Raw genomic sequence first — 25691 nt, 5'->3', positions numbered from 1 at the left:
TCTGAGCGTAGGCTTGCTCACTATTTAGCATCACCAGTATAGCCCCACAGAGATTCTCCTACTGCATAGAAAAAATTTACTCTGAAAAATCTCCTATTTTCAGAATGTGTATTTTGAACTTGCTGAAGAGCTACCTCAGTTTTCCTCCCTATTTTTCAGAACTCTAAAGATGACAGTGGAGAAAATGACCAAACATGCCATGTTTCATATGATATGTGAGCACCTCCAACAGTCAATGTTTCAGGTTCTTCCTGGGTGTTTAGTGGTTACAGTCCTCAGCTGTACAAAACATAATGCTCTCCTTTCTATTACAGCCCATACAGCATGCCAGAGAGGTTGCCTGAGCATAAAAAGGTGCACTAAATTAATTCAGTAAATCCATAAAAATACATTTATCAGTTTGTGGTGGACAGATCCGGTTTAAAGAGCAAATTTACTTAGCTAGGTCTCTGGCATGAATGACTGAAAATGTCTGAAGTATAGGTAGCCATAAGATAGTATGTATTTTCAATTAACAGGCATTGAGTATTTTGAAAGTGGATGTAAATCTCTTCTGAAACTAAAAGGCTTAAACCTTTTTTGATACAATCCCTGAAATGGTAAGAAAGATAAGAAGGAGCAAAACAAGCCTATCCTTATGGTGATGGGAAGCAGACATGTAGAGAAAATAGTTATTGTTATCTATGACATGGCCTTCAGTTATTTGGCATGGAGCAGTCTATCATATTTTTGTCTCATACCTGTCACTTATTTATTTGTTGCTCATGACTGACTCCCAGCACTGCATGTGATTTGGCTGATCAGGCTCAATCTGATGCACAGTGTATCTTGGACACCAGTTACTCATTTTGTCTGGTCCAAATACATCTGACTGGTCTTCAGGCTCCATGCTATGGCCACTCTGGTGTGTGCACTTAGAGTTCATGACATTTTCTAGGAAACTGGTGAGTTATTTTGTTAAGCACCACATTTTGAGAGGAGACTTTTCATCAGGTCCCGTTAGGTAGTTTTCTGCCAAGTGGGATTTTCTGGTCTCCAAGTAGACTGACAACAGCCAGCTGAAACAGATTCTTCAGCTACAACTTAATAGCTGGAAGCTCCTTCATCCCAGTACATCTCTGCACAACACAAAGTTGCTTCCAATTCTAGTCACTAATTTCATCTGCTTCAAACAAGATTTGAAATTTGCTTAGCACCAAGTGCCTGTGATGAGAGGAAGGTACCTGCCATGCTTGCAAAGCTGCACTTGCCTAAAGCAATGGCAGAATGTTATGCTGTAGTTATTGGCAGCCCTATTTTTGTGTTCTTGTTATTTTGTCAGTTATTGGAATAAAGAAAAGGAGCACATGTATGTGCTAATATTGTATGTTGGAAACATTTTACACATGCATACAATGCGGGGCTTTTATAGCTTTTATGTAATAAAGAAGCTTTTACATTACATCCTCCTTCAGGGAAAAGCTGTGTTCTCAGTTCTGGGTTGTGGGTTTCTATTGTCAGTTTTCATTGTCGGTATGTAAAGAGAGGAACTGAGTCAAGACGGTGAAACATAAATTTGGAACTGAAAACAGTGACTTTAAATGCAATAATTCCCCAAGCAAAGACATTTTAGTCATATTCCTATCAACTTTTTGTGCTGATCAGCCAGCGGACATTTTCATTGCTGAACTCTACTTTGATTGTTAGTACAATTTCAGATTGCAGGAAAATAGTGATTTTGTTATTAATTTGATCTTATTATTTGAACTAAAACAGCGAATTACAAAAAGAGTCAGTTTCAAAATTGTCTCATTATTTTAAATTATTATTTTCCTGCAATCCTTTTCTATTCCTTAATATTTTAGGTAGGCATTAATGTAATATCTGTCCTGTTTAAGGTACTATTTGCACACTTAATTTATAGTTCTTCATCACTCCTTAAATGTTATTCTGTCACCATTAGGCAGGATCCTGGATGTTAGAGAGCTGAATCAGAAAATGATGTATCTTCTGAATAAAGGTAGTCAGGTGCTTCCTGAAAAGCCACCAATCAAATAATCATTCAGAAAATTAGATCTTCTCCTGTGGGCTGGGAGTGCTCAGTTTAACCAGCTGCATTTATCTGTGAAATAATGTTGTGGGTGTCAGTCATCCAGGTTGGGGTCATCTTGTCCCACTTAAGTGTATGACTATATTTCTGTTCCTGCATTGTCCTATGCCAGCAGCAGGATGCCTTGGGACAGGCACTGGTCTACCTAGGTCTTGAAGTGTTATCCTTTAGAGTCTTTTGCCTTTACAAGATGATTCTCTTGGGTGAATGGCTTTAGCAGGTGGGTGTATTCAGAAGGAATATTTCATTTTTAGTCTTTTTGAATGATTTAAGATGTACTCCCAAATGTACATACTGTATGTATTTATATTTTAATATAGAGTTAGCTTTTAAATAGCAACACTAACTCATTTTTGGTTTTGGGTGGTGAAATGGATGAGGAATGCAAGACATGAAGGTGTCATTTGGGGCCCTGATCAGTTGCCTAAGTGAAGAAGCTAGAGCCATTTCAGATGCCCTGGAACATATCTCACCTGGCTGCCAGCTGTTGGTCCCTGGGTTATTGTCTGTGCTTTGTGTCAATCTATCAGCTACCCTATGCATCTCAAACAGCTTTGGATGCACATGCTTAGACAACCAAATCAAGGTATTTTTGTCTTCAGGGGTGTCATTTATGAATCCTGAAGAGATCCAGTCATGTTAAGTAATGTGGGAATCTCAGATCACTGAGTAACTGCAGGGTTTTGGGGGTCTTCTGTTTGTGTTTTGTTTTGAACAGCAGAAAGTCACAGTGATGATGATGACAAACTTGGGCTCTGGCAAGGTGCACTTGTCAGCTGTTGCTGTGATTGACACTGGCTGCTCAGCAGCACAGACTGAGGGCTCGTGGAACATGCTGTACTCAAGTTATCTGGCTTAGAAATGCCCTCCACTTGCCATTTGCAAGCAGGGACAGGCAGAAGACAAACATTTCTTCCCCTAAATATGGAGCTTGTTACAGCTTAGTTGCTTGGCAATCCACTTGACTGTAAAATAAGCAGACTATTAAGCAATGCTACTGGTTTCCTTCCTTCTATGGCTTTGCAGGATATTCTGTGATCTTTGTACCATTACAGCCTTTGCAGCCATCTGTTTAACTGCAGTGGGGGATAAAGTACTGCTGCCACGGGTCTGTCTTTGGGGAGAGAAGGTCACTGCATTTTCAGGTGTTTTTCCTGGGGGTTTTTTTGGTTTTTTTTTTGCTATGACGCTGCATTTCTATTCCCACCACTTCCCTTTCTCCTTCTAAGCTTATTGTCAACATGTTGCTGCTATCTATAATTACACTTGGCACTGGGAGAAGGGGAGACACTAAGCGAAGCAACTGCCTGTGCCTTCCCAGTAGATTTTCATGTATTAGTGATTGCTATGTTTTAATATAATGATGCGTCTTGATGCCTTCATCATTTATTTCCTTGTACCAGACTTTCTCGACCCTGTATTGGTTAAATAGTAATTCTAAGTCCTTCCTTGGTGGGGAAAAATTGAACTAGCTGCTGTCAGGAAAAAACATCGGTTTCCATATCAGATTAATATTTCTATAGAATGAATTTAAATTTATTTCTTTTACATATTCAATTATATTTATTTAAGTTATATTTATTTATATGGCTATCCTGTGATTGAAATAGTGTCATTCACAATGCAAAACCTTGACAACTCCCTTAAGGATGCAAGTGTATTTTTTATCCCAAGTGGATAGCTGTATTTCCTGTGATTAGAGTAGTAATGGTAATTATGAAAAATTATTAATAGATATTGCTCCTGTTCATAGCTCTGAATGATACTAATAAAATATAAATAATAGATTCCAAATTGTGAGCAAGGTTTGCCTCAGCCATTGAAGGAAAGCCCTTCTGAAAATCTGGGTTTATGTTTGTATAACTTACTTCAGTTTCTGGCATACTTCATCTTTTATCCCTTTTCTTACTGTTCAGTATGGTAAGTGACCAGCACATAATAGTTTAATCAATAGCTATAAGGAAAAGGAATAGAATTTAAAGGACTATTTGTATATATAGCTAATTATAGGATAAAGAATGTTAGTCTCATTTGGTGAAAATTCACTGTAGATTATTGTATATTTGACATTTAGAGTTAAAAAGTTGCATTAATCTTATTCTTTTCATATCACTGCATTTGGCTTTCCCAGCCAGTGCGCCCTGAATTGTGCTTATATGTATTAAATGAAAGAGCATTCAAATATAGGAATTAGTAGAACTGTGGTTAGCTAAGGACTGCAATACACTTGGTAAGCAAGACATGCAGCTTTGAGTGGGGCATTGTCTTGAATCTCTCTTATAATAGTGAGGGGAAACCCAATTCATTGTTCTTGGTCCTCTGCCTTCTGGTGACTACACACAGGAGCCCAGACCATGTGTGAGCTGATGTTCTGGTCCAGCAGTGTGTGGGAGCAAGCTGCTGGGGAAAGCTGAAGAGTCTTCAAGGGACTGATCAGCAGGGGTTTAGAAGAGCAAAATGCCCTTTAAGGTGTTAAGCCACCTCTATGAAATAAACAGTAAGACAAATATCAAATACAAACCCCGTGTTATTCACACACACATATACATTCTAGAGTATGTATTGTATACATTAAATTTAAATACAGAATAGTGTGATTTCTACTTGCTTCAGTGTATTCCTCTTTAATAGCAGAAAAATATTTACTTTCAGAAAAGAGGGAAAATACAGACATGCTCACAGTCTACACATGCAAAATGCACAGTGAGCATCCTACATTAAACAGAATTATAGATCTCACTTTTCAAAGAAAGATGACTTTAATGAAATCTGTCAGGTGCCAGTCGTACAACCATGCTTTGATGCCTTTAAAATGATAGATCATTATTTTTCCAGAGGGAAAAAGCATATACAGAACACGAATTTTTATTATGCCTGGAGAAGACTGGAAGTTTTAAACATTTCAAATAAATACAGATATGACACTTTATCTGAGTTCTTTTATGATTTTGGATACAAGCCTAATTAGATTCGGCTGCATATTTAGCTCCAAAAACCTGAAGACAGATGTGTAAAAACTGAGGGACAAACTCAGTGAGAAGGTGTTTGTCACTTAATAAAGACAGCTAAGCTTTTCCTGTGAAAGGCATTTCTATATTGTGCAGTGGAGAGAGCTTCAAGTGAGCTGGTGGGGTACTAGCAAAGCAATACTGTTCTTGAGCATGGTACTCGAGCTAATTAGTCTGTGGAGCTCTTTAACAAGGTTTTGCATCTGTCCAGGATGACAATGAGCATCTTAACGTGGCATTGTCCTACAGCACCACATGGGGTTTCTGAAGCGGTAAGCAGTTGTTTAGGGCTCTCTGTAACACACCTTGCTGTAGCATTTAGCTGTTCACTCAGCACCTGAGGCAATGGCACGAAGCTGTGTCAGGGAGGTTTAAGTTGGCTATTAGGAAATGATTGTTTACCCAGAGGGTGGTTGGGCACTGAACAGGCTCCCCAGGGAAGTGGTCACAGCGTTGACAGAGTTTAAGAAGCATTTGGGTAATGCTCTCAGACACATGGTGTGACTCTAGAGGTTGTCCTGCACAGGGCCAGGAGTTTGATGATCCTTATAGATTCTTTCTGACTTAGGAAATTCTATGATTGTATGACTGTACAGGATACCTGGGCTCATTTCTAACCAACCAGTCATAGCTAGCAGCAAATGTCAGAGTTGAAGAGGATGAAGTTTTCATCCCCTGAGGATAAGTGGGAGGACCCCTCCTTCTCACTAAAGCGTTGCTGCAGGCAGTCAGTAAAGAAGAGAACCTTGTTCCCACTAGGTTGAACAATGTTCAGAAGGTAAATAATGAAAATGGAAGGCAAAGTGAAAATGGCAATCAAAGCTATAAATAAAAAACAAGACCAACCGTGAACTATACCAAAACAAAGAAGGGAATTATAACTGTCCCATTTTGTCATTCCCTCCACTGAGGCATGCCATGCTTACATTCACACAGTAATTGTTTAATGAAAAATCTACATTAAAAGTGCATAAAAATTCTATTAGATAAAAAAGAGTGTCCCAAAGGGAGCAGAAGAATGATCTTCCCATGGTGACACAAGAGAACTTTCTTTAAAACATGAGCTGTCATATATCAGTAAGGTTCTTTGAAAAAGTCCATAAGAGTTGTTTTCTAGAATCAGAAGACAAACTTTCCAAACAATATTGAAAGTGGTAATATAAAGAGCAGTTCTTTAACGAAAGCTTTCAGGTGCACAAAATATAGCAATGTGCACCCGCAGCATCAGATTTCCACAATTTTATACATATAATTAATTATATTATCTAGCAAATGCATCCAATAGGAGACTGGTTGCCCTGGTAAGCCACCCTTGGGCCTGCCCCTTGGAGTCTCTCCAAAGGTTCTTAGCCCTATATTTTGTTATGTCTCCAGGGTGCTGGTGCAAAACAGGGTGTTCTTGTTAGAAATTATTTGCTTGAAAATAAAACTTAACAGAATTTCCAGAAGGTGGCATAATGCGTGAGAAAGGGTAATATACTATTCTAAAGTGTAAGAAAATGCTTGAAACTATACAGCTGTATATTAAAAATCTACACTACATATAAAAAGCTAAAAATCTTTAGGCATCAGAGTGACTGGCTTGTTCCCAGCATCTGCACTGAGAGATACCCAGAAAAGGCAGAAATACAGAGGAGAGTACTCAGTCAAGCAAATTATTACTCTTTAACAACTATTTCATTAGTAAAGATTCTTGTGAAGCAAAGTATATTAACACCAAATGAAATGAACTGAGCAGATGTACAGAATAAAGAAATTGGCTGTGAAACAGATGGGGTTTGTCTATCAGGCCTCTCTTTGCCTGGAAATAGGGCCTAGATGATGCTTTCTTCTGTTTGATGTATATGACTTAACCATGGCAAATGTGCAAGGGAAAAGGTATCATCCAAGAACTGTGCATTCTGCTGCAACCCTTAATGATCCCACATAGCTTACTGCTATTATGGTGCAAAATTAGCAAAACAGCTTTACTTGGATGGGAGCTTGTTGGAATTGTTAACCCTACCAGGGAAATGACAGAGGTATCAGCTTGCTGGGGTGAAACCATAGTCCTGCTAGCATCAGCTGGAAAACTTCCCTGGCTTCAAGATGAGCAGGTGGGTTTCCCCTATGATTCCTGTCTGAGATCAAACATAGACTCAGTGTTCATTAGTGATTCTCTATATAAAGTTTTCTCTTCAAAAAGGTAAATTTTATTGCACATTCTTTAGCAGTGCATTTTGAGATCTACAATGGAAAGGACACTGAAGTGTTAAGCAAAATTTATTACAAGAGATAATCGCCTCAGACCACTTGTTACAGTTGGAAAAAAAAAACAAGTATGTTTCCAACCTGCAAGCCATTCTGAAAAAGAAGTCATGTCACTTACTCTGGCTTCTATTTCCTCTGAGTCATAGAGGCTTTCTTTTGGACATCAAGTTTTGGTATCTTTCATGTTGTGGCTGTAGAGCTTTTATGATTGTGATGGCCTGAAGACAGAAATGAGATTGAGAAAGAGATTACAGTCACTTCACTAATTCTTTACCAGATGTCATTCCATCTATTCAGATACTGGGATTTGTTTAGATTTTCCTGGATTTGTCCTTTTTATTTGGGCAAAATAACATACGAAATATTGAAGTATGATGGCAAATTGCAAAGCATTGTAAACGTGCTTAGCATGAGCAAAATGAGTATTTAAGGCAAAGACTAGGATAGTTTGGTTGGCAAAAGCTGTTGAGTTCTATTAATTTCTTTGTATACCTGCTTTTAGTCCTGTCTCATGATAGGCAAGCACCAATCCGTGTACTGCAGATATGGGCAACATACTCTGCATGCTGGTTTTTTGTCAGTATTTCATGTTGTATGGTGATGTGACTAAAAAAAACCCAAACCAACAAATCAGTAGCTGGGATGCTCTGGCCATTCCCAGGATCCCAGTTTTCCTTGCAATGTGCATATGTGACTTCATTAATAAGGCCCCCTTTATTAGATATCCAGAAGTTATTAATCTATTAGTTTTATATTAGAAAGCACCATTATTATGCTTCAGTCTAGCAGCTGCACTTTAGAAAGTGGCTTCAGACTAGAAATCTAAAAGTAGAACATGAGGATGAGCATAAAGAGAGGGAGAACCAGAGTTTTGAGGTGCAGCTCAAAGTCAAAGGTGCAGTCCCTTTAACTCTGATTGTGTCAGTATGAAAATCGGCATAATATTAGGCAATTTGTGCAGGATTAGAAAGAGTTCTAATTTGTGTTTATTAGGTACTCTGAGCATTGAGGCAAAAGATGCAAGTGCAAAAGATGGTGTTTATTCACCTTTTATAAAATCCTCGTCAAAATTATGACTATACTCGTTTGTTATAGGCTTTCACAATGTTGTGACTTATAAATTTAAAACAATGTCTGTATCAAAATAAATAATAAAAGTCTAGTTTTTTGGAAGATTTTTTTCATTTATTGTTGTATGAAAGGCCAAAATATAGCAAGTACATTACAGAAAACTTTCCTCCAGAAGAGGTTTCAGACAACAGATTGGGGAAAAACTCCCATCAGTAAGATAGGTTATCTTTTCCATGTAATATAAGAAGTTCTCAACACAGTCTTTTTCTGTTCATTGGGAATAAAAATGTGCCTGTTAAGGCCTTACTGTAGGCTGACAATGTCCTTTTGCCTTGAAACAAGACAGTAAATGATCCCATTTTTTTGTGGTTCCAAAAAAGAGATGTCAAAATACTGCTTAAGGCCATGAACCTGAAACCTAAGACCTGTATGTATTACTGGCTACAGACTGGTCATGAAACTTCTGCTACTGGAGCAAACAGCTTTGGAGCTGTTCTTAAATCAAAAAGCCACAATCTCATGAAACCTCTCAGTTTAAATAATGCACAAAGGTTTAGCTGCTGAGCTGCTGGTACTCTTAGTTAGAGATTGAAAGCTAAAACCCTGGGCTAGAAATCTGCTCCTTGGAGTCTATCTTAAGCATAGATTATTTGGGAAACTGACTGGAGAACCTGTGGCTCAGCATCGCATGAAAGTGGAGTAAGAGGAAGAAAAGCTGAAGAAAGAATTAAAAAAATACAAGAAGTAAATTTTGGCTTTTCTAAGATATTTTAACAAGTACTCTTTCGGCATTAGAAGGTGGGTTATAATAAACTCTACTGTGTCACTCTTTGAATTGTGAGTCAGAAATGAAGTTATGTAAGGTGCAGCACATGTGATTGATGAGACAAACTCTCACCATGCAGTTGTGTTTGTCCTGAGCAGTGGATACTGACACTTGCAGCTCCATCTCTGGCCCAGGCAGCCCTCCCACAAACGGTGCTGTGCCTGGGCAGGATACTGTGCAGTCTGTGATATAGGAGCAGAGCTAGACTTCAAGCCCTTTGGCACTGAACTGGTTTTAACCTCTTTCTCAGTTCTTTCTAAAGGAAAGGGGGAGTGCTGTGGCTCTCTAATTCCCTGGTAGTGCAGCTGAGTAGCTGAGTGTGTTGGTGTGGTGTAGGAAATGGCAGTACCTGGAGGAATTGAACACACATTTGGAAAATCTAGGAAGAGTAGGTAAAAATAAGGCTTGTGGATTTTCTAACATACAGAAGGAAGTGAGGGCAAATGGAAGGCAAACTCTAATTTCAGCATCCATCGGGTTTAGGGGCCAGAGCCAGGGATTTAGTAGCCCATTACTATGAGACAGAGCTGGATCCCCCTACACATCTCCTCCTGCTGGCTCTACCGCACGGATGGCATCACTCTTGCTAAAGGATCTTGTCCCGGAAGGGCATTCATTGTCCCTCACCTGGGCTTGGCAAGTAACATGTGGCATCTCCCTCAATTACTGATTTCAGCTTCTTGGGGCTCCCTTTCAAAGCGGAGTTCAGTTGTACAGTGGCTGCACTGTCTCAAAGTAGAAGAGGCAGCTGCTGCTGCATCCCCAGGTTGTCCCCATGAATTAGCACCCCTCCATGAATCCCACTGTCTTCACCCCACCATGCAATATAGAAATCAATTACGGACTTTATTCTTGCAATAGAGCCTTGGCAGTGATGGTTTCCAGTTTTTAGCAGGGTTATTTACCTTCAAGGTTAAACTTTTTACTTAGAACTTTTTATTCTTCCTTTAAATAGAATAAACATCTGTATTTCCTGATTATATCCATTTGCCCTTCAATTCTGTTTGTTCATCAACCACTTCCTTGTGATTTCTTCTCTGCCTTTTTAGCTGAAATACAGGGATATCTGGTTTCAGGGAAAGCTTTGCAAAATAATTTACTGAGAAAAAGAAATGGTTCTGTGTCAGTGGGAACTTTGACTAGAGTTTTGCTCATCAGCATTCATTATACATTTGGCCCATCATTGTTTACCATACAATTAGATTATAGAAGCGGCAACTGCTGCTGAACTCGTCAGAAATGGGTGCTGTAATCTATGCTTGTCAGAAAAGACAAACAGAAATTTTGCACTCTGGCTCCTTCTCCTTTTGAGACCATTTCCAGTGCATGTGGATGGGATAGGATAGGATAGGATAAATCTACTGTGCTATGTTTGAATGACATTGCAAATTGAAACTAAATTGAATTAAATGGCAGAATGAAAAATATACAAGTCAAAGAGGAAGAAACTGCAGTGGAGGCAAGGAAGTAGATGCACATCACAGAAGTGGAGGCAAGAAGAGACTTCAAAACTGCTGCAGCACAGAAGAAAGTAAAAATGGCCTTGTGTAGTGGACTCTGGCATGCTGGGGAAATTACAAACTGCAGGTGTGCCCTGAAGAAATGAAGGAACAAATAATTCAGTCCTTTCAACCTGTGTGACCACTTCAAGTAATCCGATGTATGGACAGCACTCTGGTTCCACTCATGCTGGCCTCAAGCAAAAGATCTTAATGGGCCCATCTGCTAGCAGAGGCCCTGCGTGCCCTGTCAGCTCTGTGCAGGGCTCCTGGTGATGAACAATTCTAAAGAAAGGGAATATAACTGTGGTGAAAAAAATTCTGTTCGCTCAGAGCAAAACAGAAAAAGCAGTAGTGGTCTACCCAGAAAGAAATGACACATTTCATTATGTCAACAGAGGATCCAGACATGTTTCATTTAATTTGTCAATTTTGCTTTCTTTTTTTCTGCTTATTCAATCTTATCAGTGAGGATTCAGCAGAAATTACTTGGTTCCATATGAAATAAGTGTGAAACCGCAGGATAAAAATTATGTTTTCCCTTTGCAGCTGAGCTCAAGGCAAGCTGTGTTACTTGGTGCCAATGTGCTCTGCATGCAAGGAGGTTCTCCAGCCCCTGAGAACATCCTTGTCCACTTCAGTGAAGAGGTCTTTTTTAACCACTCCTCAGGAGCTTGTTTTCAAACACCCAGAGAGCACGCTGTAACTCAGGAGGATTTGCTTTAATTATTAATTTGATCATCTGTGCTATGTGTTTACTTGTAATTTTGCTTTAGTGATGCTCAGCTTGTGTAATTTGCTGGAATTTCCCAAAACTTCACTATGGGAAAAATGTCAGTGGCTTTTTGTGGCACTTCAAGTCTCCTGATGCATATCCATGCAGTCAGCATTTTCTCACAGCCAAGCAGCATTGATAGCAGTGTGACTGGAAGATGGGGCAAAGAGAGCTTTAGTTTTCTAAACAATGTCCTCTTGCCTTTTCTTTTTTTAACTTTACCTCATAGGAACAATCAAGCATAGGATTAAAAATGTTTCCTTGTTTTTGAAAACCAGTAAGAGCAACATACTTAAAATTGCAGTAAATACAACTGCAGGTTGTCTGCCCAGCTCTGGTTAGAGACTAATCTCTGAAGGATTTACCTATTTGGTGGTACTATGTTGCGGTTTTGAGGATGTTACCGCAGACTTTACCCTAGAGCTTTTCTACCTAGCTCGGTTTAGCGTCTCAGTGCTTTAAACCTTCTGTTTCAGGGCTGGACACTGTGCTCTTACCGGCCGGGGAGCCATAAGGCTAGCTCTGGTTCGTCTGCTTCCACAACCGGCGGTGATAAAGGAGGCGAGGAGGGTCTATGCGTTGTGTCCATGGAAGATGTTTATTTGCATGGTGCAGCAGAGCATAGACAACAAGATGGTGGAGGGTAAGGGGTTTTATAGGGAAACAGAGAGGGGCAGGGACAACACACAGGCCCAGTGACCTCTGGGTACAGGGGAGGTACAGGGGCGGAGTTAGGAGTACAGGAACCAATAGGGGAAACCCGAGGGAGTGGCCAGGGACACGTGGGGTTAGGGTACAGGAACCAATAGGGAAAACTGGGGGCGTGGCTAGGACTATGTGGAGTAGGGAAGGCAGGACAATAGGTGACAAGGACAGTCGTTAAGAAAGGGGTGTGGGGAACTTGCAGCTATTATCACAATAGTACTAGTTTAACTTAGGAAAACTGGCAATATTAAATTAAATTGTGAAAACTCCTACAGAAAAAAAAAAAAAAACAACTTTGAGGAAAAGATAATGATTCTGTGCTATTTAGTTAATTATAAAAAAAAATTGAATGTACTTCATGAGCAACAAACGTGGAGTAGTTTCCTCAGGAGTTTTTACTTCTCAGAAAAAGGCAACCACCATTTTGGAGAAGTCGAAAAGCCTCTTATAACATTTCCGTTTCAAGAGGTGCATTTTTCCCACAAAGCCATGTTCATAAATCATAAGGTTAAAAAAGACTGGATTTATTTATTTAATCTAAAAATTAGATGTCCTCCGGGCAAAGAACTTGTTAATGGAAACAATGAAAAATGTTTTGAAAAATGGTAAAGGTTTTTTTTTACTGTTATGCTTCACTGAGAAAATTGTGAATGTTTCTGGGAAAGGGTTAATTTCTTTATTGCAGTATTCATGCAGCAGTAAACAAATCTTGCCCCACTGCATGTCAGACAAATAAATTTTTTAGTAAAGCTACAAGATGGTAACATTTCTTGATACCATTTCAAGCTCACCAGACCTATGGTATTTCCTGCCTTTGGCTTCTGCTACCAGTATCGACTCTGAGCTCGGCTTTGCTGGCAAGCTGTTGTGTGCTGTTTCCTTCAGGCAGCAAAGCCTTAACAAGCCCAGATGGTTTTCCTTAATTCCCCTAAATGATGATGTTTCCTATTCCCGTAAATGATGATGTTTCCTATTTTCAAACTTTGGGATCTTCTTGCTCAGTGGCAGCTTTTCACCATGTGAAGGATTAATTGCAAAATATGATATATCCCTTCAAGGGACCCATTCTTTAATAGTGCCAATGTTGCTGTAGCTCAGGGAAACCTCCTTTGGGGAACTGTTTTTCTTTTTATAAAGTAACAAAGAAAAGAGGGAGATCATAGTCAAATACAGGGACACCCAAATCCAACACAGTAGGTTATATGTAGTCTTCACTTTTTTTTGCTAAAAATGAGCTTTTTAGTCTGCAAAGCTGTATTCGTTTTTTGTTCTAACCACCTTTACATACCCTTTCATGTTCTATTTTATCTCCCAGCTCCTTTATATATAGTGAGAAGCAAGCAAGTCTGCTTCACAGACCACCATGGTGTACACTACTGTGGTGTCCTGGGACAGACTGGACCTTGGTCAGGTCTGCTGGAAAGCACTAGATGTAATGCCTTCCTTTGGATACAGTCACCTGTTTCAGAGGGTGACACTGCCAGAAACAGTCCGTAGAGAAGGCCAGAGCAATTCACATTGCTGGGGTTTAGGAAGGTGCTACATGTATGAAGAGTCCAGCAGGGGAGCCAGAAATTAGTGCAAAGATCTCTGCTGCTTTTGCACCAAAAGGTTTCTTTAGGTCTCTTCCCAAAGCGCAGTCAGGGATCCCAAGCCCCCAAGCACTGCACTGAAGGACTGCAGGCAAGCCAGCCATGAATCTGGGAGCAGAAGCCAAGATCTATTGCAAGTTCCATGTTGCTCCAGTATTATATATCCCTAAGCAAATCTCTCTAATGGGTACTTCCAGCCAGAAAGTCGGCTGCCCTTCTCTCAGTGGTATTTTGTGCTTTGAATAATGAGCAATAGGGGTTTTGTTGGTCATTTAGATGCTACAGTTCCAAGTGCTTAAAAACACTTAGCAGGTTCTGAATCTCTCTGTTTTTGAGCCAAGTGGCATTTTGAAAAGCATTAAGTTAAGTAGCCTCCTACAATAATTTTGCATTCCCCTCTTTGCGCTTTCTGCACCAGAGCCCACTTTGAATCTATCGCTGTATTGATTTTGGTATTCTGCCACTCTGAAAGTTTTGCTCTGGATTCTTCTGTTGAAGCAGTTGCTCATTCAGATGTGTGTTCAGAGGGGAATTGGCTCCACGTGCCACACACTTGTGGATCACTTTCCTCTCAGTCTCCCTCAAAGGTCAGATAGAAAGCTGGTTCCTGGCCACAGGTGTAGGGGACAACTGGGAGTGGATGTGAGGTCCCCCAGCTGTCAAATCTTTTTGCTGGCATTCCCCTTCATAAAAAAAATTCTAGAAACATTTGCTACTTCATTAAGAGAAAACATACCAAATTTTAGCTTTACAGACAATTTTTCCAGGGTGATCTGAATATGTCAAGTTAAAGGACAGCAGAAAAAATTCCAGTGCAGCAATTACCGTAATTAACCATCAACATCTGAGTATTAGTGTAGCCATGGTCACTAGTCCTAGATACACTAGGGTGAGCAGAAGAGGAACAAGCAGGTGCAAGAAAACCACAGCATTTTGGTGGGCTGTTTTTGCAGCACGGCCTTCTCTGGTCACCAGGTGCAGTGATGAAGTTGCACTCAGTCACCTTTGGAAATCAGTAGAAGCAACAACCACCACATGTGCTCAGGTCTTATTAGCCCTAAAGAATGAAGAGCTGAGCCCCTGAGGTTTGTCTCACCTCAGTGACACTGCCTGCCTGACCAGACTTTGAAAAACACTTTCTAACTGGGGACATTCAATTTGAGCCATCTTGGCCTGATTTTTGAGGAACTCACTCAAATCAGTGTCCAGGGGGAAACTTGTAAGAGGACCTTCAGCCATTGCCTGCCTGTTCTGAGACCCAAATCTGCGTGATGCACTTGAAGGGAAGGGCAGAGTTGCTGACCAGCTGTGCTTCTGGCACGGTCTCCCTTTAGCTCAGCATCTTTCTCACAAGCCAGTGTGCAAAAAACTACAAAACCCAAGACAGACATAATCACAAAGAGAAATACTTTTGGGGGTTTTTTTAAGTTGCTTTCTGTATCATCATTTCTAGAATCCAGCTACAGTTTGATACCATATGACAGGCAGACTATTTCCCTAGTTATTTACTAAAATGTGGGGGTGTGCTCTTCAGCTCTTTAATGTCCACCTGGAGAATTCAGATAGGTGAATGAATATTTACTTGCACACATTCCCAGCTGCATCTAAACGTGGGAGCTTCCAAATACAGCTTTGAATTTTCAAGTTAGAGATGATACAGTAGATGAGTGAGGCAAGCACAGGGATGAGAACACAGGTTACAGTAAGTCCTGAGCAAGTGTTACTTCTCATGTGAGTTTCACATCTACCAAGGATGCTGCATTCGGCTACATTAGTCCTGCATTTTTCACTTGTTCCTCCGTGCTGGTTGGCTTTAGAAGAAAAGAAACCTGACTGTAGCTGGCAGGTAACTCAGGATGGTGGGGTTAATGTAGTTGTGTGGTGTTTCTGAACAGCTGACTACTGCTGCTGAAGGTAGAGTGTCAGTTCATCGAGTCCTGTCTGCAAGTCCTGCCCCACTCCTCCTGTGGTCCCTCCTACCTGCATGAGGAGAATTACCTCTGAAGAGATTCAGTAATTTTAAACAGAAGAAAGAAAAATTAAAGAAGACACTTTAGGACAGAATGCTCTTTCAGTTATTTTCAGCCAAGTCAGCCACAGCTCATGTTTGGAATTAAAACCATGAAATATCCAGTAAGAAAAATAGTGGGTGTCTTGCACTGCCTTTTCTCATGGGATTTCATCAAAGGCCAAATCAAATAATACCATTTATTGTTAATGTTAATGAGGTATACTAAGTGGCATTTAATTTGTCTTCTCATGAAACAAAGCAAACTTTAAAACTATGGACAATCTGGTTTTCTCTAGCGGAAACAGAGGACCTTTAGAGGAAATAGCACCAGAGAGAGACTCACTGCCTATGGGGGACAGGAGGACCATCCCAGCCACAAGATGATCATGTGTTAAAAGTTTAGCTTCATGCTATGTGTCTGTAAGGCTGTGTGAGAGGGGTGCTCCCTTAGACTCCACTATGTCATTTGCTGTGCATTTGGTTGGAAATTTCTTTCTCTGGACCTCGTTCTACTGAAAATCTTTATTATGCAAAATTCCCCCCCGAAGTATGTCTCCTCATCAGTCAGGTCCTGAATGCAGATTGCAGTTCTGTCTGCAGAGTTACTGCAGAGCCTTTTCCATTTTAATAAGTGTTGGGTATCCCAAGAGACTGGTAGACAATGGAAATTATACAGCACTTGTCAAACCTGCTGCTGTGCTTTCTTTGAAATACCCCAAAATGGAGGCAAAGAGGTAAAAGTTTTCTACTTGCCTTGTCTTCTTTTTCTTTTGGTACAATTACAGTATGAGTCACTTAGTGTTAAGATTATTTTGAAGGGAAAAGTTGATTATTAGATACCTAGTAATAATGAATCACACTTGATGGAAAAATAATTTTCCCCTTCTTTTTATGCCACATTATCCAGTCCATCAATTACTGGAAAAAAATACAAATCTCTGCCTCATGTAGAAATTTATCATAGGTTGAAATTTTTTATGGGAGAAGAATGGCACAAACACCTTATTGATTTTGTAAGTAGATGAGTTTTCAGTGACAGGATAATTATATCAGCTATTGTAGGTCTCCAGGGAATTTTCATTATGTCTGGCTCTAATTATGAAAGTGTTTTCTAGTCACCTCTATTCCAAGAAGCACCTTGCAATTTCTTGTGTGCAAAGAGATCAGCATCTTAAGAGATTCTCAAAATAGATTTATTACATAGAGTCAGGCTGCCAAGGTTAGGACAGAAATATCTGGAACAGAATATTTCTTCAGATTAAAAAGAAAAATCTTTTTTAAAAAATGTTTCAGTCAATATGCAAATTTCAGCCCAATTTTCTGATTTTTTTTTCATTGCTGGGATAATTTCATTTGAGGCATAAATCATGGTGCTCCTTGTCTTTGTATGCCTAGGAATGCAAAACACAAGTAAGGATGGAAAGTGTAGCACCCTCATTTCTGTTGGTTTAGTGCTCTTAGCAAATCCTGCCTGGAACAAAAGGAGGCTGCAGGGCAGCTGAGGGTGCTTTGTTCATGTGTCTCTTTTGTCTTAGCATGGGAATAGCTCCTCTGAGAGAGGTTCCTGGATAATGGGAACCCATGGGATATTTTCTCTTTTGTGGAATGCTGGTGAAAACTCTTTGCCTGATTTGTCTCTCTAGAGCAGATTAGCCTTTGTTATCTTTGGCACTGGAATTAATCACTGTGGCAAACTTTTAGTTTGGGGTATTCTTTACAGAACTAATGAACCAACATCAAAAAAGATTTAATGGTGCAGCTACCTCCCTTAGTGTTGCATGAAAGAAGAGAGCAAAACATACCCATTCCATTGAGAGAGCTGTAGTGATCTGGTACTTTGAACAAAAGCCTTTAATTTTCTTAAATGACTCCAGATAATTAGGTTTAGTAATTGGCTTTTGTTTTAATACAGCTTTGAAAGGCTAAACCACATAAATCTGTGTAATGCCTCAGAATAATCAGCAGTTAAGGAAACAGGTACATTTAACTTTGAAAGGAGTGCCTGTCCAAACCAGATAAAGATCTGTCAGTTCAGTTACATGAACGGTTAGTTGATGTTAAGAGTAATTTTAAAATAGGGATTTCTTTGAACACTTTGGGGTGCAGAGTGGAAAATAAGGTATTTAGTTGCAGTGTTTAGGTACCTTTTTACCATGAAATACATTACTATTGATGTTTCGTAGAGCCCAGTTGCTGTGCACCTCAAATTGAAGACCTAAAAGACTTAAAAACATCTACCCGATAAACTGCGCAGCAGCTGTACTCTTGCTCTACTCCTGCTTTCTCTTACCAAGTGTGTATCTAAGAGAAGGTGGAAGATGTCTGTGCATGGTGATACTCTGCAGTCACCTGAGAGACCACTGGGGAATCCATCCTCATTTGGCTGTTGCATCACATCAGGATTTCCTTTGCTTTTATGTTGGGGAATTCGTTGATACACATGCTTGTGTGCGTGGGATAAGAAAAGGAAAGCACAAGCTAACTGTGAAGGTGCTCTCTCCAGTATCTGGCTGGTTCTGCCTACAAGGACATCCATCACAAATCTGAGAGAGAACTTCCTCATGCAGTGCAACACTGAAGTAAAAGTTAAAACAAGGACTCACATGATTCTTGAAACTCTGCAGGGGAAATGTGTGTAATGACAATGTTTCAAATCAATTTGCAAGCACCCTGATTTTAGCAGAATTGAAGTTGAAAGTGTTGCAAGAGAATTTGACTGACAACCAAGCAATCATATGATTTTTTACATCCACATCGCTAAAAATCCAAGTATTAATATTCCTACTCAACACATCATTGCTCATCCTTGATGCCTTATTCTTATTTGACCTAGTCTTTCCTTTCCGCTTGTACATTATTAATACCACAAGTCTGCTTTTAGCATTAGGACAGTGTGATGGTCATAAAGAAATGCACAGTAGTTCAGTCCCTGCTAGCTAAGGGCTGCAAAGACCCAGGAGGTGGTTTCTCCCTTTTTTTCTTTAAATGGAAATGCTGTGGGGTTTTTGGTGGTTTGGAAGTTTTTGGGGAGAGGGGACTGGTGGGGTTTTTTTAGATGGGTTTTTGCTGCCAATTATTAGCAAATCTTGGTGCTCATGCAGCATACTCTGCAATTAACAGGAGCTGTGTAATTAAAACGTCACCATTGCATTGTGAAAGCAAGAGCAAATGTCCCTGTCCCTTGGCAGGGGCAACTATGTGACAGAAAATATCCATTATAATAGCAGCTTGCATTGGGGAAAGTTGATCTTCTTTTCTCCATACGTTTACTCTCCCCAAATCCACAAGGCAGGGAGTTCATGATCTCAGACAAAAACAATAGCAAAATACTGTGCTTGAGTGTAGTTACACTAAGTTGGCTTTAGTATTTAAACTCTCAAGGATGTTTTCCTTGGGATGGGTACAGTTACAGTGCATTCCCTGCCTGTATGTCCAACCTGTCTGTTCCTGAGGCAGAGTGTAGCTGTTGACCTTAGCAGGACATTCTGGGAAAATATAGCTGAAAATTGGAATCTTTAGTACCATCTTTTGTTAAGGGTTTAATCGTTTCTGGAAGAAGGCTTTGAGGTGTATTTCATAGCAAGGAATAACTTGTGGACAGCATCTCTTCATAAATGACCAAAGCTGTTAGTGCTGGCAGTCTTATTTCTTATAGTGAAAAGGTACTTCTGACATGCAAAGCATCTTTTGCTGAAGTAAAAATAGCCTTTGTTTACATTCATATTGCCAGTGTAATTTCTGATGTCTTTTTTACTTTTGCCGTTCTTGTCTCTATCATCTTCTTTCTATGCATGATAATTTTTATTGCCATTCCATTTTTAAATTTTCTTTTTACTTATCTCTGTATTTTACTAGTCTACCTTTAACCTGGTTTTCTTTTCTTTTTCCTTTCCCAAGTCACAATAGGGTCTTAAGTGCTTTTTAGTCTCATAGATCTGGTTTTTTTGTATGCCCTTCTGCCCTCAGCTCTGTGATGGTTCTTACCTCTTACCAGTTACATTTCCCTGTATAGTATTCACAGTGGGGATGAGCAAACTTACTGTAACAGGCTGAATGGTTAATGCACTCTGAATGACACAGTATATTCGGCTAAGCCCCAAAAGCTCCAGAGCCAGCACAGACTGCTAGGAGTGAGACAAGGATTTGGATCGATCTGATAACTTTCGAACATCATAACATGAATATAGACTTGGTGTTGAAAAGCAACCAGCACAGATCATTGTGTCACTTTAGCCTTCGGATATTTAACATGTTAGCATGTTGGGAAGAATGATTAAATTGAATTTGTTTGCGATTCTCAGGCAGTGTTTTTTGGGAAAAGATGGACTGAGTTTATTAAAATTTGTTTCAGTTTTCTGTGCTGGATATAATTAGCTCAGTGGGCCATTGGGTCGCAAAGTGGAGAAAATGTTACAGTTGCCATCTTCAAAACTATTTATTTTTCAGTTATAAGTAAATTAATTTGAAAGTTTTTGACACATAGCTGGTCCTGTGTTTACTACCATCTGCTCTTTCCTCCCTTTGGGCTGTGCTTTGTTGCCAAAAGCTGCCCCCATTATACCAAATTTTTCTCCAGAAGACTCTGTCTACTCACTATCCCTTTTTATTGTGTTACTCTGTTGACAGGGAAAACCCGCATTTAAGATATGGAAACACAGAAGAGAGAGTGTGGTGGTATTCAGTCCAAAAAGCTGTGTTTCACTAATTTGAAATATCCATATGGGCAGAACTTTGATTTTGCCCAACTATGTAGCTAATCAGAGCTGAAGTAATAGGAGGCTTCTGGTACATTACCATCGCTCACCTGGGCTCTGATCCAGCAGTAACTGAGAGCAACAGAATCCTGGCCATTAGCACAGACTCCAGGCATCTGAATGTGACTCTTATTCAGCCTCATGCCTTTAGGACAGGACTGGGTAGTAGAACACAGTGAGTGGGCATCTGGATTTCGTTGTGCACAGATAAGACACCAGTTGTTTCTGCCTGGAATGGCCTCATGTTTGTTTATGGGTGAGAAATTTTTTCAAGTTTTGAAAACAGATCTAGACAAAAGGCCATACAGAAGGAAGCTGCATAGCATCTGCAACAAGTAAATGGAAAATCTCCCTGCAGCATTCTGAAACTTTTGAATGCTTACTTCTTCTTAAGTAATTTATTTGAGAAGTCTGAAGAAGCTAAAACAATCTTGGTAGCTTCCCAGGAAAAATCCTGGTAAATGGTAAAAGTTATTTTGTTTTTCTGAGACAATACTCACTGCTAGCTTTAAATCTGATGGGGTTTGTATTTGGGGTTTGTATTTATATTTACATTTACCTGGAGACCATCATAGTATATAATGCATAATTCAGCCTGACTCTAGTGTGTGTTTTCCCAAAAGTAGATTATAGTTAACGTTCTTATGAGGGAGGGGTTGAGAGTTCAGAATGTTTATGTACAAACAGTTCAGTTAAAGTCAAGTGTATGCAGCATTTCGTGCTCACAGGGGGAAAGTTTATACATTTAGTAAAAGAAGTTTATTGTACCTAATTTTGCCCTCTTTGCTGACACTTTGGTAGAAGAGTTCTTCGTTGCTGCAACAACTTTGAATTGGGGAGCTTCATTAATCCAGGCAGAGGCCCCTGTGAAATAAGCCTGTCACTGCCATGTTTGAACAGCAGTCTGAATGGATGATTGCAGTCAAAAGAAATTGAATTGCTGTGTCAAAGGTCTCCAACAATAGGTTTTTTAGCTTGTCACCTGTCTAAGGGATTTGGGGCTCATAGCACCGGTGTTAAAAGAGTTTGCATCAGTCTGCATACCAAGCAAATGTTATGGAGGGAAGAGGCAGAAAGTGCAGCAAAATTTCTTAGTGACTCAAATATTATAGCCATGATGACTTAAAGATGGGTAATGCAGTAGAAAGGCTCTATGTCTATAAGCTTTTATATGTTTTCTGGCAATTTTATCTTATAAAATTAATTACTGTACCCAGTGTTATTTTTATTTATATAAGTTAATTTGTTGTTTATTTTTGCATAATATAATTTCTTATTTAACAAGGTTATTGAGATATATATAATTTTACCTGCATTTTGAGAGAACATTCTGTTCAGGGTATTATGTTTTTTCTTTGAAGTGCCATAAATGATGCAGTCCTGTCTTTGCTTGATCTGTTTGTGTATATATGTTACCTTGCTATTAAATTTTTATTTGCACCTTACTATACACTTACACCACCTCACATTCAGAAGTAGGTAATGGGGCTGTCATTTTAGTAGATCTGCATGTGGGAATAGTTGGTAGTTAGAAGTGCTCCCTCCCCTAGTGACCTTATAATGTAATTAACTGATGCAGCAGTTAATATGATACTTCTAGCAGTTTAACCCCAGTATTTCCCTTCTACTGTGGTTCCTCACATGCTTGTAATCTGAATGCCTCAAGACCTTGAGGAAATTTATAAAGCACCAGTGGTTTTTGTCATCTTGAGTGATATATTTTACATGTTTTGAAGATTTTGTTTCTTCAAAAATACCTGGATTTTCCTCTCCTGTTGATTCTCAGGTTCAGAATGAATCACAAGTATTGGAAATATATAACATATATAACAGGAATTAAATGGCATCTGCTTTCAAAAACATTTAAATCACCTCTTTTGATTAGTCTCAACTGGGAATGTAAGATACTACTTGTGTGCTTTTTTAACTTGTCTGCCATGAATTGAATAGGATGTGAATTTGTCTCTGTGAGCATGCACGGTTTACAATAAAATAACAGTCTTACCCTAGATAGTATACAGAAGGATGGAATTATTTACCAATGTAATTTAGGCAGTTCTGAAAATGTAAATGTGCCTTATTCTGGGTGTATCAAGTATTACTAAAATGAAAGCAATAAAGAGAAGGGAAGAAAGTGGGAGTGGGTATTTGTAAGGCTGGGAGTCTCTCATAAGTAGACATCTTTGGCTTGTTTAGACAGAATTTATAGGTCATGTTGGTTTTCTTTAAAAAACACAAAACAAGCTGTAGTAGCACACCTAAAATTGATCATTCACTGTCAAAAGCTTGTGCAAATAATTGGGATTTGACAAAAATTTCAAATGAGTTGCCACTGTAGGAACATCAGGCAAATTTGTTTGTCTAGATACTCATTTACTTGCCCTTTTAAAGTCTTACCAATTTACAGATGAGGGGATATTCCAAACTGAATAGCTGCACCATCTTCCCTTTGTGAACAGAAATAATTAGGCATACACTGGAATTCAGAGGAAAGGACATACAGTACAACCTTTTGCTGAGGATTCTACTTGGCTTCTTCATTCTGCAGTCATCTGCTATTGTCTTCAGCTCACATTTCTCAGAAATCTCTCTCTGCTCCTCAATCCTGCTACATCATCAAATGGAAATACAGAAGACAAATACTGCTATCCAAATTTAGCAGATGGACAGGTAGCATTATCTAATGGCTCTAGTTTACTGCAACACACTCAGGAACCCTGATTCGACTGGGGGATGGAGACACTGGATATGGTAATGACTTCAGTATCAGAACGATGACGATAAAGAAATGCTCTCTTTTGGATAATGAAATATATCACAATGCAGAAGTGAATTGATTTTTAATTTTGAGATTAATTATTATGAGTAGGCATTGATATAGTTTCCACTGAAACAGTGATTCAGTTCTCATTGACTTCAGAATAAAATTAGTTGGACCACACATGCTTAGTTTTTCTGTTGTGGAAATATGTTTCTTAACAGAAAGTGTTTCCTTTTGTTAATAATATTTATGGAGACAAAGGGACTGGGAGAGTAGCAGATAATTGGCTAAAGGTGATAGTTTTCACAATGAAAAGAAAGGTTCTTATATTTAATGAGTGGGAAAAAGAATGGACAAAGGATTAGAGAGGTACAGTCCAGATAAACAGCTCTGGTCATTGAGTGCACCTGTATCAAGTCTATGGAGTCATTGCAGTTATGTGAGAGTCTGGCCCATGCAATCTAAAAGCATCCAGCATCACATCTGTTCACCTTGCCAGTTCCTGTGACTAAGCTGTATAAGTGAAGAATTGCAACAGCCTATAGTAAAGAGGATAAAGGAGCATCAGTATATGTGCAGGCAAAGAAGAAAGCAGTAACACTGATGGAAATTACAGGCAAATAAAATGCAATCTCCATTGACATCTGAGAGTTTCACTATAAACCAGTATACATTGCTTGTAAAAGAGTGGCGACAGAGGAAAGCTAACAGCATTTCCTATGAGCCTTATTCAGTCTACACCACTGATGAGTTCCATAGAGCTAATTTGTTGAGAGGGCTCCTCCAAGTGGGGATGTGTCGCTGTTGAGCAGCTAGCAGAGTAATGAATGCATCGGTTCTCAGTGGCAAGAAGGAATGACCTTTATTGTTTTGATTTCATCACATTTATAGAGTTCTCAAAAGTCACCCAGATTGGTTAGTCAGAAGCTTTCCCCCAGGCCTGATTGGCCAGGCCTGCACTGCCCAAGTTCTGGGACACTGTTCCAAAACATCCAAACTTTATCTTTATTTACAAAACACAAGAAAACCTCTCATGGGAAAAACTGTGCTAGCCACAGGGATGCATTTCTGAAAGCAAATTTTATGGATGGAAGTCACTAATAATATTTAAAGCAAATAGACTATGTCCTTTTTCAAGGGACATGCTCATGTGGAATCTTCACAGTGGACTTACATGGCTCACAACTTTGGAAATCGAATTACCTCCAGGGTAATGGAAAATTTTAATAGGAAAAATTCCAGCATTCCATAAGCTGTGAAGCTGTGGTGGGAGAGTGGAAGAGAAAGCTCCTCTGTAAAGTCTCTTGCTGCCCGGCTTTTCAAGTTATTGTTGGCACTGCAGCAGCGCTGTGTTACAAGGTGGAATATCGGCATCTATATCCAATCACAGCATATTCTCTCTCAGGAATATCCTGACCTAAGGAAAGGAAGTAGTTTCATTGGCAGTCTGAAATTTCCCCAGTGACATACTTTGAGTATGTCTCTGGCTTATGTTTGCATTCCAGAATGAGGAATGTTTCTTCTAAAAGACTTGTGGTAGTTGGTAGAAGCCAAAGCTATTTCAGTCTCTCCATTCCTCTTCCTACTTAGCAGGTGCTGGGGCTGGAGAAAGCAGGGAGTACTATTTCAAAGTCTGCTTTTATTAGAGAAAGAAGGAAGGGAGGGAGGGAGGGAGGGAGGGGTTGAGACAGTGTAGCTATGTTGCTCACAGCGATATTGAGGATATGATGCTGATTTACACTAGCTGAGAATATGGCATCCAACTCAATAGTGAAAGAAATGTACAATGACATGAAAAACTACCAGACTAGTTCTTCACTGTATCAGCTTGGTGCTTAATGCCACTCCAGTGGAATAGGAAAGGACAGTTCCATTTTAACACTTCATGGCTTCTTCAAGAAAAAAACCAACACAGAAAATAAGGAGCCAAAGCCCAAACAAAGCAGCTGAATTGCAGGGCTTTAATTTCTTTTAATCATGCATTTCTGGAAAACAGTTCTTTTTTTACTGGTCATGGACAGTGAATCATATGTTTGATAATTTGTATCCTACTATTGTTTTTGTCTTCTCTTCATTTTTTGGCTTCATATTATTTCATTTCTATTAGGTGTTATTTCTGAAGGGAACAGAATGAACTGAGGGCCTTCACACCTACAAATCCAGGCCTTTTATCAAGGTTTTTAATGACCAGTAGTCTGCTACAAGCCTTTTAAATTTACCTGCTAACTATTGTTAGTTCCCTCCCCAGTCCTGGATACATGTACATATACAAATAAATATGTGTGTATAAACATAAATGTATATATGAGAAATATATAGCACTGGCTAAGGATGAAAGCAGTAGGGTTCT

General features: G+C 39.4%; 1 protein-coding gene across 2 annotated transcripts in view; it reads left to right on the top strand.

Annotated features, from left to right (window-relative positions):
• The window catches only part of ST7 (suppression of tumorigenicity 7), a 136508-nt gene that overhangs the window by 46976 nt on the left and 63841 nt on the right, over positions 1-25691 (top strand). The window lies entirely within an intron of this gene.

This window comes from Lichenostomus cassidix, chromosome 1Aa (assembly GCF_008360975.1).
Source record: "Lichenostomus cassidix isolate B80296 chromosome 1Aa, HeHo_3.0, whole genome shotgun sequence".
NCBI classification, from domain to species: Eukaryota; Metazoa; Chordata; class Aves; order Passeriformes; family Meliphagidae; genus Lichenostomus; species Lichenostomus cassidix.
Note: the sequence above shows the minus strand (reverse complement) of the source record. Positions and strands in the feature narration are given on the sequence as shown.